General features: G+C 42.4%; 1 pseudogene; it reads left to right on the top strand.

The window, feature by feature from the left end:
• Positions 1-16,976, top strand: part of LOC117457063 (calsyntenin-2-like) — a 373,610-nt pseudogene extending 356,634 nt beyond the window's left edge.
• The last annotated feature ends 4,685 nt before the right edge of the window (positions 16,977-21,661 follow it).

Here is a 21,661-nt window from a genome sequence, read left to right on the forward strand (position 1 = left end):
TGTACTTCTACTTGAGTAAAGAATGTGTGTACTTTTGCCATCTCTGAATTACGTATATCTGCTACTATGTTTTTTTGCACTACTAATTACTTTTAATATTTACATGAACGATGTGACCGTCTGTTTCCTGTAGATATTGAATTGCTCTCTTTACGGCACTGTTAGTGAACAGTTTTATTATCATGCTGCCGTGTTTATTGTATCTTCGTAACTCTGGCACAACAATTTCCTTCTGGATAAATAAAGTCCTATCTTATCTTAGCAGCATCTCGGCTACCAGCAGTGTGTGCTCAGACGGAGGTTAGCATGACAACAACGTGTGTAGATTGTCAAAAAGTTGTTTCCATCTTCCAACCTTGCCTCTCTGTTTCTCTTTAACAAGTAGAGGGTAATGTGCAGCGAGGCGGTCATTATTAAAAAAGAACACCCGCTCAATTATTACACGACAACATACTAAATAAACGAACGACTTGACTCACAATATTCATTTAAATGATTTTATTGACTGTAAAATGATCGTATTGTTTCCGTCAAGAAACTTAAACTCAGCTCCACGGCGACCAGCGGCTGGAAATGCGACAACAGCAACGGGACTTTAAATGAACGGCAGCTCTTATTTATGTTTTCTTTAACTGTCCAAGTTTCACAGTTTCTTCTCCACTAACAAGTCCTTAAAGCAGGGGTGTCAAACTCAAGGCCCGGGGGCCAAATCCGGACCGCTGCTTCATTTTCTGTGGCCCCACAAGAGCTCTGAAAGAATATAATATGTTTATTATACGGTTACATGGCGATTTAGAGAAGCACGTTGCCCATAAACTACATGTCCCACAATGCATCTGAAATTTGACTTTTTTTCTCAGAATTAGACTTTTATATTTTATGTCAGTTTCCTTTCTTCAAAATGTCACTTTTTAATTTTTTCCCCCAGAATTTGGCTTTTCTTTTTAAATCATTTGTGACATTCTCACTGAAGAGACTTGCAATGACTTGCCCTAGACTTCTGCTTTCAGACCTAGTTAATTATGAAGTTATTCCCCTATCCGATAATAATCCAATGTAGAGGCAATAATGTAATATAATGCATTATTATATATATTAAATATTTATATATGTATTTTGATATAGTCTTAAAGTTACAGCCGGCCCTTTGAGTGCAACCATAATTCCTACGTGGCCCGTGATGAGATTGAGTTTGACTCCCCTCCAGAGCCCATACTGTGTCCCTGTTAGTGTTTACTTCCTGTCTGTCTTCTTCTGCTGATTTGTCTGACGTCAAACGCTCCGTCTTTTAACTTCTTTCCTCTCCTCCCTCGATCCTCCTCAGGAACTGTCATTACTTTGCTTAGCAGTGGTGTGTTATCGAGTTTTATTTATTATAGCACCTTTCACAGAAATACAATTAACAAATGGCTTCACAAGAAAGAACACAAGTGAAATTGAAGACCACGGAAACATGAAAGGAACAAACACAAGAACAGACCAGTATGATAACCCCCTGCTGTGTCCTCCCTCAGGTGTGGACTCCATGTCTAACTACGAGCAGGTGATCCGACAGGTGCGCTACTATAACCTGCGGCCCGGTCAGATGACAGAGAGACGGTTTCGCCTCACCTGCTCCGAGCTCAACGGACGCTACACCAGCAACGAGTTCGACCTGGAGGTCAGTGTGAGCTACGGCTTGATGTTGATCATATGTGAAGTTAAAGGTCCTCTGTTACACTGTTGTTCATCGATATCTCACAGGTCTCAGATATATACAGAGCCTGTCTCTGATTGGCTGAAACACCAAACAGATCATTGCAGCATTACCCATAATCCCCTCTGTTTCAGCCCTGTTTCCAAAGTGCTGATTCTCTGTCTGTTACTTCAGATGAAAATAAGGAGCCCCTCCCCACGCCCCTCTGAGAGAGGTTTGGTTACAAAGAACTCAATGTAGCTCTAGAGGAGATTCAGGTGATAAGAGGGGGGGGGGGGGGGGGGGGTTACCTTGGTTGCTGATTGGCTAATGGTTACACAAGACAAAACATCGTTATGACATAAAGTGGCCAAATTGTGATCAGCTCATTTTCAGACAGGTTTTTATTAGGGCTGTCAAACGATTACAATTTTTAATCAGATTAATCACAGTTTAAAAATTAATTAATCAGATTAATCACCATTCGAACTATGTCCAAAATATGCCATTTCTTTATGTATATTGTTGGGAATGGAAAGATAAATGAAAGCAAGCAGATATATCCATTTAACACAGTATGTATGTTTATTATAACATTTTTCTGTGTGTCAAAATGAAAGACAACCCACACACACACCTATCAATCATCAAACCGTGGGGTCTTAATTAATTACGTGTTGATTTCTATCAACGGGGGAGTACTTCAGGAAAGTCGACAGAGGGGGGGGGGCCTAGTGGAGTACTTCGTGACCACAGAGTGTGAACGTTGTGATCAGCTGTTTTAGCGCAGTTCTCCAGTGAAGGGGGGAGTCTCCCTCCGCAGCCGGTTGGCGTAGTTTTGGCACAGTTCCGTTGTTCAGACCGACGTTAACAGCAGCCCTGTCTGTGCACACGGAGACCGACTCTGTCGTCCGGTGATCTAACCGCCTTCTGGAAAAGCTTCACAAGTACGTCGGTACGCAAATGCGCTTTGTGACACAAGTGACGGTACGCATTTCAGATTACGCACATAACCTGCGTACCAGTTATGTGCACCCCTGTACCAGAGCCATATTATTACTATTATATGGCTCTGCCCTGTACTACAGCAAGAGTATTCTCCGTCTGGACTTCCTGCAACAACACCACGCCGTTATCAAAGATGTTCTATTGAGAAGACGATCACTACGTGACAAAAGTTTTCCAAACCGTGGCTACTGAAATCAATCTGACTAACTGCTGTCTGTGCAATTTACTCCGCGAGTTGGCAGACTTTATTTTGCTTACTTTAACATCGTGTCTCATGGTGGGGCTAAGCCATTTCTTGGTATGGGTGTAGCCTACCCCAGCCATACCCTGGCGCTGCCACTGGTGGCACGTATGGGGCGGGCCATTCTGCACATGCGTTAAATATTTTAACGCAATTAATTAAAAAAATTAATTACCGCCGTTAACGCGATAATTTTGACAGCCCTAGTTTTTATATATCTGAAACCCTCCTCTCGCTGCCTTGATAATACCAACAGGCTTTTTCACAAATGTGTTTCATTGCAAGATCAACTGCATTGCCTTATCATGTATTGGTCCAAACACTAAATCATCATAGGTGACAGTTATCTGAATATCTTTGGTTTTGGTCGGATCAACAAAAGAAGCTGAAGAACGCACCTACAGGAGGGTTTCTATGAACACTCATTAATGGAGAGAAACATCAGTTAATTAATAGATCATAAAGCCTTAGTTACAGCCCAGCTGATTGTTAATGCAGTTCTCCTTTACTTTACTTAAGTTAAGTAACATTGGTGGGGAAAAGCTGGCATGTCCTGCCCATCTATCAATATAAGACACATGTCCCGGAAATGCAGTGACTATGCAGCAACATTATCCTCGGGCTGAAGGGTATTGAACATGAAACTATTTTCAAACATCATAACTATCACTTATGACCGTCAGAAGTAGGAAACTGCAATTTGTCGCCCGAGCCAGAGTGACTGAAGTGACTCCGGCAACATGCTCCCTTTGAGAGGAAATATTCAAATGAAGCCTCTGAACGAATCGACTTTCGCCCTTACCGTAGTTGCATAACGACGTTGGGAAATTAGCAATTGAAACGTGATATGCAGGAAAACCTCAACTCGAACGCAATTCCACTCGGAACATTTTGTAGGATGGAAATTGCGTGAGAAAGGTGATTATCTCCAACCGTGTTAACGACAAGCTCTCAAATCAAACCAGTGCTCTCAACAGCAGCCGAACATATGGAAAGACGGCACTCTGCACACTTCACCCTCTCCTATCGAGACCCTGAACTTCTGAGGGAATCAGGCTTCTCCGGCAGTGCACTTGTTATACACTCGCTTTATGAAGAAGCTCACGGTGCCGGCTCTCTGCTGCGTGTGTCTGTCCTTGGACGTATTCAAACAGGCGCTGCCGCTTGTTTGAGGGAACAACATGTTTCACTGACACGGTTTGAACCTTGGAGGCTGTCGGTGAATCTGCTTTACATCTCATTTCCTGTGTTGCACTGACTCCGTCTCCAAAAGGCGATTAATTCATTTACCTTTTCTCTCAAATCTTCACTTTATCATCGTCTGGAATATATATATCAGCTGCACGAGGTTCATGTGAGAGGCTTTGGGACTGAATGGATGTGAAATTAGGACTTTGTTCTCCTAAATCCTGTTTCCCACCCAGGTGTTCAGAGGTGGGAGGTAGGGGAGTACAAATACTTTGTTACTGTACTTAAGTACATTTTTACTTTTTACTTTGACTTCTTACACTTTGAACACAAATACCTGTACTTTCTACTTCTCACATGTTGAACTCAAATACCTGTACTTTCTACTTCTCACATGTTGAACTCAAATACCTGTACTTTCTACTTCTTACATGTTGAACTCAAATACCTGTACTTTCTACTTCTCACATGTTGAACTCAAATACCTGTACTTTCTACTTCTCACATGTTGAACTCAAATACCTGTACTTTCTACTTCTCACATGTTGAACTCAAATACCTGTACTTTCTACTTCTTACATGTTGAACACAAATACCTGTACTTTCTACTTCTTACATGTTGAACTCAAATACCTGTACTTTCTACTTCTCTCATTTCCCAAACAGCTGGTTCCTTTAGTCTGAATGTGTGTTTGGGGCGTGATCATTATTCTTTAGAGTCACTGCGTGCCTATTGGTTGGAACACGATCCGTGTATCCATCACTTCCTGGTCTTCTCTAAAGAAGAGGGACCAATGGAAACGTTGTCATGTTGCCGTTGTTCAGCATGGAAACATTCATTAGCTAACAATGACATTATTGTTCTATTAATATAAAGGGAGGTCAGGTACTCTTTAAAGCAGCTGCTAGCTATGGGTACTTTTTACTGAAGTACACTTCAAAGCCTTTACTTTGACTTGAGTACAGAAGTTTAGTCAGTACTTCTACTTTCACCAGAGTATTTTTTAACACGAGTATCTGTACTTCTACTCGAGTAAAGGATGTGTGTACTTTTGCCCCCTCTGCAGGTGAGCGTGCTGCACAGTTCAGACGCAGGGGAGCAGGTCAATCACATGGTAGCGCCGCCTCAGTACATGCAGGTGGTGCACCATCCGTCCATGATGCACGACCTCTACCCCAGCCACAGCTCAGGTAAGGAGATGTTTTCTGCATTGAAATACCATCGAAATCATGAATTACACATTTGTCTGTGTGTGCAGCATACGACACACTCTGTCCTTTAAGGCCCCGTCACACTGTCCCGAAATTGACACCCGATGGACACACGATAAAGGAAATGTTAAAATTCGGCTGTGATCGTAGTAACATCGGGCCATTCGTGAGGGCATCTAAGCCATCGTATGACCGCCGGTGGAGTTTCTCAGGCTCCGGCAGCAACTTCGTGAGCGGCAACTTCGTAAGGCACTCGTGAGGGCATCTTGTCAAATCGTGTCATCTTCGTGTTATCATCGGTGCATTCACCCTCACTCTGATCGGGGCGAATGCCCGATGGCACCGATGATAACACGATGCCCTCACGATGGCCTAACGAAGGGCAACATTTACACACGAATTCAACACGAAGATGAACCTTCGCAAGGTCCTTCGGCAATTTGTTGGCATGCCAAAGATTTTGCCACCGCTCACGAAGTTGCTGCCGGAGCCTGAGAAACTCCACCGGCGGTCATACGATGGCTTAAGATGCCCTCACGAACGGCCCGATGTTGCTACGATCACAGCCGAATTTGAACGTTTCCTTTATCGTGTGTCCATCGGGTTGTTTTATTGCACAACAAAATCATGTAAACATATTATGTAAATAACCCAATTTGTGTTCTGTGAAACTGAAAAGGATATAATATATTATTTTGAAGGCGAGTTGACAGGAAGTTGTTGTTGCTATGGAAACAACATGACGGAGAAAACGTAATATCTTCTACATATAAAGACGGATAAAGTAAAGAACAAAGTCTGAAGATATCAGTGCAGTATCATAGTACTGTAACATAATTGTTTGTGTTACTTTCGTTGCAGTTGTACGTCTTGAATGTAATGTAAAGGTTGCCTTCGTGTGTGGTTCGGGGCCATCTCCGTGCGAAATTCACAATTCAATATTCGTGTGTCCATCGGGTGTCAACTTCGGGACAGTGTGACAGGGGCTTAAACCCTCGCAGCAGACGAGGGATGACTCCCAGAGAAACCCGAATGAACTGGGAAAGAAATTAAATAAACTTTGTGGAGAGCAACACTCAATGCGATATCTCAGACGTGCAATAGAGATTTTAAAAAGCGAATCAAATCCCAAGATATACCGTCGAAATTACATAATTAATCATTTATATAAAAGAGATGGATCCAGAAGAAAGTCAGAAGTCTTTCATGTGCTTTGATAAAATACTTGTTATGTGTTATAATCTGATTTAAGTGCAGTATTTTCACTACGCCATATTAAGCATTTTAAAATAAGGCTTATAAGGTCATGAAACTTCCTAGGAGCTGGTCTTCACCGACACGTTTTCAAGAATCTTAGTGTGTTATAATCCAATATTTGTGTTGTATTAGTTCTTTTAGGATCCCCTTTAATGCCTAATCATCATGTACTGAATGCACTATCATCTTATAATGGGTTGTTTGTCATGGCAAACAAATGGTGACCTCCAGTTATAGATGTACGTGTTTCACCTTTAAGTCATTGTAAGATGTGTTTCATGATGTTCTGAATATGTATGTGATTGTTAGCTCTTATTAGAAAGCCCTTTAATCAGATTATAACACATTATAAATACCGTATACGTATGTTGACGGGGTTCTAATTGTCCGTCCGAAAACACTGGCCTAGTCGGTTGGGTGAGCTCCAAAACTTTATTTAGATCAGCAAAACATAAAATAACGAACCAGCACAACTTAAACAAAACAAAATAAACGTCCAAATCGGACCGTCCATCGCTCCCGGAGAGTAGACGTGTTCAGCTGCTGCCTTCTCTGCAACGACCTCTCGAACGCGTCCCAGCTGGACTGCGTCACTCTGAAGAACGTTGCAGTGAAGGCAACAGCCGGAACACGTTTGTGGATTTTATTTTGTTGTCTAACTTGTGCTGGTTCGCTATTTTTTTTTTTGTTGCTGATATAAATAAAGTTTTTTTGGAGCTTAAACAACCGACTGAGCCATGTATCGGATGGACGAATTGAACCCCGTCACAGACCGCATTCGAGCCATGGGCTTTACAGAAAGAGTTACAATAACACATCATTCCTTTTGTAAACTCGTTTATCAGATTCGTTTTCGCCTTTCCTATTTCCTTTGTCGCATTCTTATCTTCGGGCATATTGATGTCGCTTCCTGTCAGGTCCGATCTCATCGCATCACCCACACAGTTTCACCAGCAGAGATTTAATGGATTTTTAATAATCTATAGCAGAGATACTCGATTGCAGATTGATACGTGTCCACGGTGTCGCAGGCTAATGCGGTTTATGGATAAGTGATATTGAAACAACTCAAAACATATGGCCACAAAGCAGTGTGCGGTTATGGGCGTGGAATCACGGTGAGCTGCAGGTGTGAGTGGGTGAGGTGTGAGAACAGAGTCTGCTTTAAAGGATCCCATCTCACAGCGGGTCCCTGTGTTTTGGGGAATGTGACAGAATGTGACTTCACAAATCACCGATGGGCAGATGCAAAGCGAAGAGCTGAGAACTTGTCTTGCTGAGTCTTGTTAACCGCTGAGCCACCGCAGCCGTGTGCTAGCTATCCGTCCGGGGGCAAACATGGGGCGGGATCCAAGGGAACATTCGGTTTCGCTTTCTAGTTCCTTTATCGCTGCGCTCACGCCGTGTTACACACACAGCGGCGTGACAGGGCCTTCTCCCATGATGCACTGGGGCTTATCCCCCCTCCTCCCTCGGTGCGAGTGAGTGATCCGAAGTAAAGGGAACATGGTGAGGAGGAGAGACATTGGTCTTAATCTAACACACCAGCTTTAATTATTCATCAGACTCTAATGGATTCTACTTGGAGTCCCGGAGAGTTCAGTGGCCGATGCTGCTAACGGGCCTGTGTGTGTGTGTGTGTGTGTGTGTGTGTGTGTGTGTGTGTGTGTGTGTGTGTGTGTGTGTGTGTGTGTGTGTGTGTGTGTGTGTGTGTGTGTGTGTGTGTGTGTGTGTGTGTGTGTGTGTGTGTGTGTGTGTGTGTGTGTGTGTGTGTGTGTGTGTGTGTGTGTGTGTGTGTGTGTGTGTGTGTGTGTGTGTGTGTGTGTGTGTGTGTGTGTGTGTGTGTGTGTGTGTGTGTGTGTGTGCGTGCGAGGTCAGAGAGGGCGATGGGTAGTTGGAAATAAGAGTGTGGCAACAGTACGTAATAAGAGTTGTACAGTTGCTATCAGGGCACAGATGATATCATGCGGGAGAAGTGTGTGTGTGTGTGTGTGTGTGTGTGTGTGTGTGTGTGTGTGTGTGTGTGTGTGTGTGTGTGTACACGTGCAAACGCTCATCCAAGTTACTCTAAGGGGCTGCATGAAGCTTCACTGCGAGGAAGATCAAAGGCCGTGGATTAAGTGTGAAAATCTAGGGAACTAGACTGAATCAATGGATCATCTGAAGAGTCCTCTGTGGGTCTCCCTCTCGTTAAACACACACACACACACACACACACACACTCACACACTCACAGCAGCAGCAGGGACTGGTGGAGAGGGCAGGGTCGTGTTGTTCCAGTCGGCTGGAGATCAGAGCAGCAGAGAGATACATGTGAGATCAAGAGAGATCCTCGATGTATCTCGTGGTTATGATATTTAATAGAGCTTACGATGCATCTCTGCAGCCGCCGCGTTCTGCTCGGGGACCTTCGTTAAATGGGTGCTGTTTGCATGAAATATATATGAACCACTCTGTAACTTGTAAGCGGCTTTCAGTCAAATGTGTTGCCCGTTTCTCTGGCTGATGACAGAACAGATAAACAGATTCAGGTAGAAAGACGAGCACGAAGGAAACGCGACACGGAGGCTGATGGGAATAATAGTTAATAACAATACTGGCAAAAGTAAAGCAGTGATCAAATGGTTAAAAGACTGCATTCATACAGTGCTTTCTCCCAGGGTGCCATTTTAGAATTTTAAATTGATTCATCCATTAACACATCCAAGACAAGCCTTGACAGAGCTATAACTCAAGAGCTGCTGTCATATCATTTTGGGTTTTGCTTAAAATACATCGCAAAAAAATAAATGTATGCTTAACAGAATGTATTAACAAATAACAAATGTCTTACTTAAAAATCCTACCAAGAAAAAGCATTGGATTAAAATAAAGAAAACAGACATCGTGTTGGGAATTGTAAATCTGGTCTTTGCTCAATAGAAATGATCAGATGAACAGATCAGTGAATTCAGAGTTAAAGTGTGAACCTGAGGAATGTTCACAGGGACACGGACGTCTACACGATGTTTCATGGCGATAGATATTTCAGACTGGGTGAATGTGATGGACAGAGAATGCTGACCTGAAGCCACCATGGTCTAAACAAAGACAGAGAGGTGTTTATCAGTGAAGGCGGGAAAATACTGTGAAAACAGGTCAATAGGCACAATAATCAAATGTCATCATCCTTTTTACATTTTCTCCGTAATGTTGTTTCCATAGCAACAACAACTTCCTGTCAACTCGCCTTCAAAATAATATATTATATCCTTTTCAGTTTCACAGAACACAAATTGGGTTATTTACATAATATGTTTACATGATTTTGTTGTGCAATAAAACAACCCGATGGACACACGATAAAGGAAACGTTCAAATTCGGCTGTGATCGTAGCAACATCGGGCCGTTCGTGAGGGCATCTTAAGCCATCGTATGACCGCCGGTGGAGTTTCTCAGGCTCCGGCAGCAACTTCGTGAGCGGTGCCAAAATCTTTGGCATGCCAACAAATTGCCGAAGGACCTTGAGAAGGTTCACTTTCGTGTTGAATTCGTGTCCATTTTGCCCTTCGTAAGGCCATCGTGAGGGCATCATGTTATCCTCGGTGCCATCGGGCATTCGCCCCGATCAGAGTGAGGGTGAATGCACCGATGATAACACGAAGATGACACGAAGATGACACGACTTGACACGATGCCCTCACGAGTGCCTTACGAAGTTGCCGCTCACGAAGTTGCTGCCGGAGCCTGAGAAACTCCACCGGCGGTCACACGATGGCTTAGATGCCCTCACGAATGGCCCGATGTTGCTACGACCACAGCCGAATTTGAACATTTCCTTTATCCGTTATTCTTGTTCATGTGTACCAGTAGTCTGATACAATATGTACAGTTTGAAAGGGTGTTAAATGACATTTGGTGATGATTAAAGGTGGGGTAGGTAAGTTTCAGAAACCGGCTCGAGATACACTTTTTGTTATATTCCATGGAATGCTCTTAACATCCCGATAGCAATGAATATCTGAAGTGCTTTGACAACAAATCCATAAAAAAATGTCATCTGTAGAAGCCGTAATACTGTAAAAAGTACAACAGCCGGCCCGGCTAAACGGATTGGATTGCCGCCCTCTCTGTCAGCCTTCCATCTTGTGCACGCACAAATGTATCTCGTGCCGTCATTGGGCGTGCCGTCATTGGGCGTGCCCTCATTGGGCGTGCCGTCATTGGGCGTGCCCTCATTGGGCGTGCCGTCATTGGGCGTGCACTCATTGGGCGTGCCGTCATTGGGCGTGCCCTCGTTGGGCGTGCCCTCGTTGGGCGTGCCCTCGTTGGGCGTGCCGCCATTGGGCGTGCCCTCGTTGGGCGTGCCCTCGTTGGGCGTGCCCTCGTTGGGCGTGCCGCCGTTGGGCGTGCCCTCGTTGGGCGTGCCGCCGTTGGGCGTGCCCTCGTTGGGCGTGCCCTCGTTGGGCGTGCCGCCGTTGGGCGTGCCGCCGTTGGGCGTGCCCTCGTTGGGCGTGCCCTCGTTGGGCGTGCCCTCGTTGGGCGTGCCGCCGTTGGGCGTGCCCTCGTTGGGCGTGCCCTCGTTGGGCGTGCCCTCGTTGGGCGTGCCGTAATTGGGCGTGCATTGCAGCAGTACTTCAATGACTCGCGAGCAACAGGCGGCCACTTCCACCAGTCTGCTGACGTCATGTGCGCGTTCATGTGTGTTGGAGGAGGTGCTCTGGAAGGAAGTCTGAAGGAAGGGGCGGATTCTTTTCGGCTGTGTACTTTCAAATTTTAGTGCACTCGAGCCGGTTTCTGAAACTTACCTACCCCGCCTTTAATGGTTTTTGTGTTAATGTAATAACAGTTCAAACAGGATTTAACCGCGAACACCAAAGTAAGGGGGGGGGAAACGAAGACAATAGGAGGGTTGAATGCATTATGGGATATACAGTAGGGTCTTAGTGCTCCTTTACAGGGTCTAATGCAGCCTTCTGACGTCAAATGAAATAACGGCAGTACCTTTTTGAAGTGTTTGAAGACTAAGAATAGAAAACTGGTGACATGAAATATTTTGTGTTCAGATAACGTTGTTGACCAATACATATGTAAATAAAAGGCTAGTAAACGTATGTGGGATTACCTGGTTATCTGAAGAAGAACGTGTTTTATCTTTAGCAGATGGAGCATTTATCGACTTCAAGTCATTTTCCCAAAGATGTCTCTATTCTTCTTTGGGATATGTTGGATCTGTGTTCATTCAACAGGGTCTAATTCAGCCTTCTGAATGTCATATTAAATTAGTGCATGACATATTTAGAGAATACACAAACTGGTGACTTGAATCATTTTATGTTCGGATAAAATGTTTCTTGTCTGAAAATCTGTTTTTCGAACCTAAAGACAGTTAAAGTTTGTGGGATTTCTATTTTAATTTTAGCATATAGAGAGACTAATTCAATGGGCTGTTATGGACGTTTCCAAAGATGTCTCTATTCTATCTGTGTTTTTTTCATTTTTGTTTTACTTTTACGACAAGTCAAATTCCTCGTACGTGTCAACCTACCTGGTAATAAACCTGATTCTGATTCTCCTCTCACTCTCCTCTCCTCTCCTCAGCCGTGCCCAGTGCTGCCACCCTGGTGATCGTGATGTGCATCGCCGCCCTGGTGGTGGTGGTGGTGTTCGGGATCTACCGGATCCACCTGACCCACCAGCAGGAGGGGAGGCTGGGGGAGACGGCTAGAGAGGCGGAGGGGAGCTGGGACGACTCGGCTCTCACCATCACCGTCAACCCCATGGAGGTAGGAGGGGGGGATACAGGGATATATAAGATGTGTATGTATACAATACGATACGATACAATACGATACAATACGATACAATACAGTACGATACGATACAATGCGATACGATACGATACAATACGATACAATACAGTACGATACGATACAATGCGATACGATACGATACAATACGATACAATACACTACGATACAATACGATACGATACAATGCGATACGATACAATACGATACAATACACTACGATACAATACGATACACTACGATACACTACGATACAATACGATACAATACAATACGATACACTACGATACAATACGATACAATACACTACGATACGATACAATACGATACAATACACTACGATACAATACGATACAATACGATACAATACGATACAATACAATACGATACAATACGATACAATACAATACGATACACTACGATACAATACACTACGATACGATACACTACGGTACTATACGATACAATACGATATAATACGATACAATACACTACGACACAATACGATACACTACGATACAATACGATACAATACACTACGATACAATACACTACGATACAATACACTACGATACAATACAATACGATACACTACGATACAATACACTACGATACAATATGATACACTACAATACGATACAATACGATACACTACAATACGATACAATACGATACACTACAATACGATACAATACGATACACTACGATACACTACGATACAATACGATACACTACGATACACTACGATACACTACGATACAATACGATAAGATTAGATATGATAACATATGATATGATGACACTTAGACAATATTAGACTCTTTAACGTAAATCTGATCTGGGATTTAATTGTGTGTTTAATTTTAGGGTGGAATAATGCACAAAAGAGTCCTTCAGTATAACTTTGTGAAATTGTGGGACCTGGTTTCTCCGATTTGATGAGAACAAAGAATTCTTATTGTTGCAGACACGATTTGGGTCATGGGTTTAATGTGTTGTCATGGTAGTTTGATTCATCGTGTCTCAGACCTACAATCTTTGAGCATTCAGTGTAACAGCTTTGACTTTAAAGCATTGCACACTTGTACCATGGAGTACCACTGTAGAAACACTCAAAAAACAAAAGGGGAATTTATCCACCTGCTCGTTTCTGACATATTTCTCACAGAACCTGAAGGAGCCTCAGGCTGCAGAGGAGGAGGAAGAGGAGGAGGAAGAAGAAGAAGAGGAGGATGATGAGGAGGAGGAAGATGACATCACCAGCGCTGAGTCAGACGACAGCGAGGAGGAAGTGGACGTCCAGCTACCCAGGATGCAACGCTCGAGCAAGATGGGCGAAAACTGGGACAAAACAACGATATCTTATTGAAGCACACACTCCCAGTCACTCGCACGCACACACACACACACACACACACACACACACACACACACACACACACACACACACACACACACACACACACACACACACACACACACACACACACACACACACACACACACACACACACACCCTGCAACACGGCCATACTGCAATCTCAAATCGGATGGTGGAAACAAAAAGACTTTATGTGATGTTGATGCTCTAAATATGAGGTAATACCGCCCCCTACTGGAACACTTCACTGAAACACACACAGTCAGAAAACCTCCCGTTTTATACAGCTGATAAAAAAATATCTGACACTAAAACTTTATCCGTCTTAAAGGGACAGCGCGCCAAATTTACGTCATCCCCTGAGACTCAAATGATCTCCCGCCCATTACACCACCACTACGTTAAATACAGTTTTATTTAATTTGGTCAATGTGTCTCTCTAATTTGTTAATACATCTCTGGTGTCCCATATTAATGCAAAACAGTCTTTATTTAAGAAAACTGAGTTGCAAAAGCAAAGGAAGTGACTATTTTTGGTTTGTATACTTCATGTTATTTATCAGTCTTTATTCTATAGCCTCTTCTATTCTATAGCCTCAAAGCCAGGTGATTTTACAGAAATAGCATATTTTCAATGGTACTCTGATCTGATAACGATCTGTGTGTAGTCATGGTGATCTAGAAAAGGGGTATGAGTTTCGGGGAAGGACAGAGGAGTCTCCTTGTACATTTTTATACGCTCCTTTCTTGTAAATAGTGAGTATAGTAGGTGACCCCACCCCACACACCACTCTCTCCCCCCAGAAACCCTCCTCTCCACCTGTATACAACACACATGACATCCATCATGTATGTTCCCACCATGGACCGTGAGCAGGAGGGTAAGCTGCGCCGGGAGCGTTTTAACAGACGCTTCAGATGCAGTCCAAAAGATCGGATTGAATCTCCGTCTCAGGTGTGGTCACAGCAGCGAGGTCCGTAACGAGTTCTCATCGCTACACCTTTATAGCACCATCAAAGTCCTGCTTTCATTAATGCTGCATTGTAGAGATGTTCACAGTGAGGCATCGTCACTTTTTAAAAGGGTCATTAATGTGTAGAGGCATCGGAGATAAAAAAGAGATAGGAGGTGTACCTGCAGGATGGTTGTTCTTCATGGCTGAAGGCACTTGTCACCTTGGATAAAAGCATCAGCTAAATGAAATAAAATGTAATAAATAAACAGGCCCTTGACATTTGAATTAATGGAAGATAAAATGTAAAAAAAAAAACTTGACAAAGATATATATTTTTGAGGCCATTATCATGAAATGCATTAGATCAATTCGATATGTGTTTAGTTGTTTTTTTCATACAACAATATATGTTTCTAATGGGTCATTTTCCCATTTAGATCAAGGATAATATAGAATATCATATAATCTAAATACTGAGTGGTTTTACAGTTAAATTAAATGTAGTTAGAAACACTAAAACACGTGTTTTAATAGTTAAACTACGAAGAAAGACAAACCAACAAGAAATGGTATGAGAGATATGTACACAGGCTGACATATGTAAATAATATTAATATATATTAAAATAAAGTTGATAAAACTAAAGAACTATTATAACAGTAAACTATTATACCAGTAAACCCGCACTACTTTAACATATAATAATATAAAATATTATAAAAGCTATATGATCACTATAATGAGGTGGCACCGGTACAGCTGAATAATGGGGCTAGTAAGGCAATGAATGTTTGATTTACGGTCATCAGATGGCTCGAAACACAACTCCATAGCATGCACTTTATTTAAACACTATCACCGTATCACTTTTGTAATGTACTGATAATGGTAGCTTAGCTTATGCTGCCAGCTCTCACAGAACAAACCGAGCTGTCCCATGGAAACATCCCTGCAAGAAACTTTTCCAACCGCTAACTTAGAATGAAATGCAGCGTTAATGAAAGAAATGTGGGTCTAGAGGTGATGTCAGGCTACATAAATCCCATGTCATGAGCAGCCGTTGGTGCCGCCGAATTGCAAAGTTGACGCGCATGTGGCTGTGTCACGTCGACGTAATGACAAACCCAGCGGAGGGTTCCTCACCTTGAAGGGAAAGGGCATTCGTCTCTGGCTGTGGCCGTCCTGAGTCCAGTCTGTCTGTATCGTTTGGGAGCGAAGACTCCGCAACCAATAGAAAAATGAGTAGGCTACCATGTGACGTGTTTAGTGGCTAAAGTCGGCCACAGATAAAACCAGGTTTGTTAAACTCACAACCACTAGAGAGTTTCCTCCAACTTACTGTGTCTCAATGTGCATACTTTGAGTGAACATTCACACTGTAACGCTGGACACTTCTCACTCTCAACAACCGCCATCTTGGCTAACGCTAGTTCAGCTGCTATTGTGGTTGCTTTGATGAACACAGCACTATACAAATAAAAGTTAGACATGTGGGTTTTATTCCCCTATTGACTATAGATGAAAGCTACGTCACTATCTCCAAATACATTGTTTATTTGTTTGCCAGTCTGAACATCGTAATTGGGCTCCTTGTAGATAAAAAAAAGTCGCACATTTGGATTTACTGCAAATCAAATGACAGCGAGTCGTTTCACACAAAAAGGGGCGTGGCCTTACTTCGAGGAAAAGTAGTGGACATGTTGATCTCCTCTAAACCTTAACCTACCACTATACTGGTGTCGAAAATAAGCCACCATTACTTTTATTGGGTTAATTAAAGTAATGATTTGCTGCCGTGAAAAACTAGATAGCTGGCTAACAACGACAGCAGCTGTATTTTAGAATTTGAAACATCACAACCCGGTCGGTCGATATCCACACAAACAACATGGCAGTGTTTCAGTAAAGTATCACATCGAGACACAGCTCTAGTGAGGTGTAGCTGGAGAACCTGCTGTGTGTTTAACTGTAGTTATATGTTCATGTAAAGATCCCATATGTTGTTTAAGAGTTTTCCTCATCTACTGTGACACCTGTTCTCGTGCCGTCGCCCCCCTCCTTGCACCCCCCCCCCTCCCTCCACTAAAACCGTTGGTGGATTTTGCATCGACCCCCGCCCTAATGTTGTCCTTCCTGACGTTTGTTTTAGAAAGAGGAGGACCGTGAAGATAACATGGATACCTTGTATAATGTGTAAGAGTTTTGTTTTTTTAAGTTTTCCGTTTTTCTTTCTGGACTCTTTGGTCTGTTTTTCTTTGGAATGGTCACTACAGCACTTTCTGTAAATTGGCCAATAAAAAGTTGTTTTTGAATCTAGCTGCGAGTCTCGTATTTGTATGGTTGTGTGTTCTGTGTGTGTCTGCAGTATGTCAGCACTTCACAGGCGTGGTATACGTGTAACTGTACTTTAATAATTAGTCCATGATGTTAATATCAAACTGCAATCATGCATTCTGATGCTATTGCTTTTTGTAGCCACAGTTAGGTTGTGTACATTAGTGAAGTTTAAAACACCTTTAATTGAGAATATGTCAAAAATATTGTTGTCATAGTATAGTATGTCAAAAAATAGTACAAAATAATACTGAGTCAAATATATGAAGCCTAAAATGGCGGATATATACAAAAAAAGTCACGCAAAAATTATAATATAGTTTGTCAACATCTTAAAGTTGTAGAATACAATGTTAAATGTTATATTATAGTATTTGAAATATAATATGAGAACACATGTGTTGAAAAATATCAAAAAAGGCATAGTATAGTATGTTGCAAAAAGCCACATGGTATTTCAATTTCTTTAAATCAAAAAATGACCAAAAAGTCATAGTATAGTATGTTGAGAAGACACACAGCAATACACTTAATCCTAAAAGCATGCAAAAAAAGTCCCTTTACTTGTTCTTCTTTTATAACATCTCAGTACAGTATGACATAAGTCTTATATGCAAGGCCAGACCACATGAGTATATGATAATATCTCAATCTCAATCTTTATTCATTTATATAGCACATTTAAAACAACCTTCAGTTGACCAAAGTGTCGTACAGGCAATAACTACAATATTAAATAACACAATTGGAGTACAATAATAAAACAATAATTAAAAACATGATTAAAAGCACAATAACTAAACATATAAAACAACTAGTATTAAAAGCCAGTGCAAAGAGGTGAGTTTTTAGCTGAGATGTAGAGGTTCAATAGACTCAGCAGCAGTCCGGATATGTGCTGGGAGGCTGTTCCACAGTCTGGGAGCTGCATCACTGAAAGCCCTGTCGCCTCTGGCTTTTTTCCTGCACGAGGAACCGCCAACATATTCTGCAATGCTCTAGCTGGAGCGTGGCGGTGCAACAACTCAGACAGGTAACGTGGTGCCAGTCCATGCAATGATTTAAAAACAAGTACGTTTGAACTGGATCCTGTAACTGACAGGAAGCCAATGAAGGTCTGCCAGAACGGGTGTGATGTGGTCATAACGTCTCTTCCCAGTAAGAAAGCGTGCAGCCACATTTTGGACCAGCTGCAGGCGACGGATCAAACACTTATCAACACCAAAATACAGGGAGTACCAATAGTCTAAACGAGACGTGATAAATAAGTGGATTAGCTGTTCAAATTCCTTACTAGGAAGATAGGCTTTTACCTTCCCCAGAAGCCGCAGCTGGAAGAAGCTTGTCTTGACAACTGAGCTTATCTGTTTGTCGAATTTAAAACAGTTGTCAAAGATGACTCCAAGATTTCTGACAGAGGGACGGCTGTAGGAGGCTGAGGGGCCGAGCACACTATTAAAGCCATCCAGGAGATCAGACTGGCCAAATATTATAATCTCTGTCTTGTTTTCGTTGAGAGTCAGGAAGTTGATTTCCATCCATGATTGTATGTCTTTCAGACAGCTAAGCAAGGCAATCCTAGATTCCTTATTTGCTTTTATCGGCAGGTATACCTGCAGATCATCTGCAAAGCACTGGTAAGAAATGTTATGCTTTTTAAAAATGTACCCCAGAGGTAGTAAATACAGACTGAACAACATGGGGCCGAGGATAGAGCCTTGTGGGACCCCATATGCTAGTGGGGCTGCAGCTGAAGAATGCTGGCCAAGATGCACAGAAAAGGTCCTTTCTGACAGATAGGATTGAAACCATAATAGGCTTATTTCTGCCGTAAAGACTGGATAAAGCACTTTGAATTGCCTTGCGTTGAAAAGTGCTATATAAATAAACTTGCCTTGCCTTGCCTTATTTCCTTCTGTACGGAGGTCCTGCAGTGTTGTTTGTCATTGTATTCAATCACAGGACGTTGTTTCTGCTGCTGTGTGACTCATTATTCTGCTCTGTGAAGAAATGCAACCACACACTGATGCCTGTTATTAGAAGATAAATATATGGAGGCACAGCAGGGGGTCCCTCAGGAGACACAGTGGAACGGCGGGGGGGAGAAATAAATGTGTTTCACTGGAAATGAGCGAAAGGAGTTTGCTTTGTGTCTCTGTCTTTTATATATTTCAAAACAAACTGTCAAAGGTCTGAGGTGGAAGGAGTACTCGGATACTTCAGTCAAACAGCATTACTACAGTGCTAATACCCTGTTCTGCATTCATAATTGTACTCAAGTAAAAGTACAAAATGATAAGAATGCAAATGTACTTTAAGTACCAAAAGTAAAAAGTACTTACCCTGTATTATGGTCCATTTCAGAATTATATATATTAAACTGTTTTGTTATCATTTTGAATGCATTAAAGATCTCCTACTGTATCGTGCTATTTTTAGGCATATAGTATGGGTCTCAGATATATACAAATATGTCTGATAGGACTGCGGGCGTAGAGCCAGCCCACATTTCAGATATTACGGTGGCTGTGAGGGAGTGCGGTCGTCTTTCAATCAAAAGGTTGTGGGTTCGATCCCAGCCCGTGCAGTCAACATGTCGATGTATCCTTGGGCAAGACACTTAACCCTGAGTTGCTCCCGATGGCATGTGTGTGAATGTTAGGTCCTAGAGCAAGTGGTACTGCTCTGTGTGAATGGGTGAATGACATGTAGTATGTAAAGCGCTTTGAGGGGTCGTAAAGACTGGATAAAGCGCTATACAAGTACAGTCCATTTACGTCATATCGGACGCAAATCTGGATCAGCTCCGTTGTAGCTCCGTTTTTAGAGATGTGGGTACGGAGGAAAAGAGAGAGGGTTTCATTTTCTGACGCTGCCTGAGTTCCCGGACACACCGGGGACACGTATTTATGTTTAAAAGACATCAAAAAGTGTATTTTGCATGATAGGACACATTTGATGTGTGCATAGAGACCAAAGCAGCACTGTTGTCATGATCTAAAGGGAAACCGTGCTGCACGCTGCGTTCAGTGTTTGCTTCTTTGGACTCCTCTTAAAAAGTCCCCTATTACACTGTTTTCCATCAATATATTACAGGTCTCAGATACATACAAAACATGTCTCTGAAGTGTTCCCATCATTGCAGCATCCCGTAATCTCCTCTGTTTCAGCCCCGTGTCAAAAGTGCTGATTGGAAGTGTCGTGTCTCTGTCCGTGGTGCTGAAGGGACGCTCAGCACCACGGACAGAGACACGCACAGCCGCTCATCTGCAAATAATGAAATCCCGATGTTCTGATTTCTGAGGAGAACAGGCTGTGGCGCACATTCTAGATTTGAGGACACATTTGATTTTAGACTTTGGAGGGAAAGTAATTGGTGAAGAGCGAGAACATTTGTGCTGGTTAGAGGTTCTCCTACATTTCTAAAGAACAGTTTGAGAGTTAATTATAATTATTTAATGTTAAGGAACAAGGTTAAGGTTTAGTTTCAAGTGAGGGTTGGGTATTATGTTGTGATGGCTAAGGTTAGGGGGATTAGAAAATACATTTTTAACGATGAAGGTCCTCATATAATAGAGCACAAGTGTGTGTGTGTGTGTGTGTGTGTGTGTGTGTGTGTGTGTGTGTGTGTGTGTGTGTGTGTGTGTGTGTGTGAACTTGTATTGATGATACGGTGAGGACATGGTACTGTTTACATCCAACAAGGACTCCAAGAATCTCCAAAAGGAAAATAATTACATTTGAAGATACAGAGTTGGAGTAGGGTTATATTATAATGTTAATTTGCATTATGTTTGTTAATACTTACTCTTTTTATTCTATTCTTACTTAAATATTGCAATAACTGGTGTGTGTGTGTGTATCTTGCATTCTGTATTTTATAATAACAATCAAGCTGAACACGGAACATCTCCTTCATACATATATATTTGTACATATACGTCCATTTTAAATATATTCTTATGTACATTCCACCTTACAAACTCACCACTCGCATCTCTTCACTGGAGGCCCTTTTATAGCCAGAAATATGATCGATACAATGTCTCCATCTAGTGGGCATTGACTGCACTTCATCACCGTCATGTTCCAGCAGGTAGTACATGATGTGTAACCCGGAGCAAAGCGGGAGTATAATAAAAATAAATACCCTCTCATTTGACTGTGAGGTATTTCCTTTCATGTATTTGCCCGAGCCCGAGGACATGCGCACACCCAGAGGCTTTATGTCATGTTCTCAATAGCTACAGCGTGCGTGGGGCAATTAGGGATCTCCAGACCCAAGCCCCTCCAACGTGGCAGTGTACACATGACTTCAAGAAAGTGTGCAAGAAGAACTAGAAATAAAATGGTGCGAGTGACACAATGGTGTAAGTAATATGTGAACAATATACAAGTAGAGTAAGATGCGAATACAAACAGATTGTAAAATATAATATCCACTAAGTATTGCCTCCTGTCTTTGTGTCGATGTGCAGTCGGCGTCGATCAGGAGCGTGAGGCAATAGAATAATGAAATGTGAACTTTGCATTATTAGTGTGTTGTGTTGCACTCCCGGCGGGCGGTGGGAACGAGGTGAAAGTCGTGCAGTGATTGTTACTGAGGGCGATGTGAGGAT

Source organism: Pseudochaenichthys georgianus, chromosome 13 (genome assembly GCF_902827115.2).
Source record: "Pseudochaenichthys georgianus chromosome 13, fPseGeo1.2, whole genome shotgun sequence".
NCBI classification, from domain to species: domain Eukaryota; kingdom Metazoa; phylum Chordata; class Actinopteri; order Perciformes; family Channichthyidae; genus Pseudochaenichthys; species Pseudochaenichthys georgianus.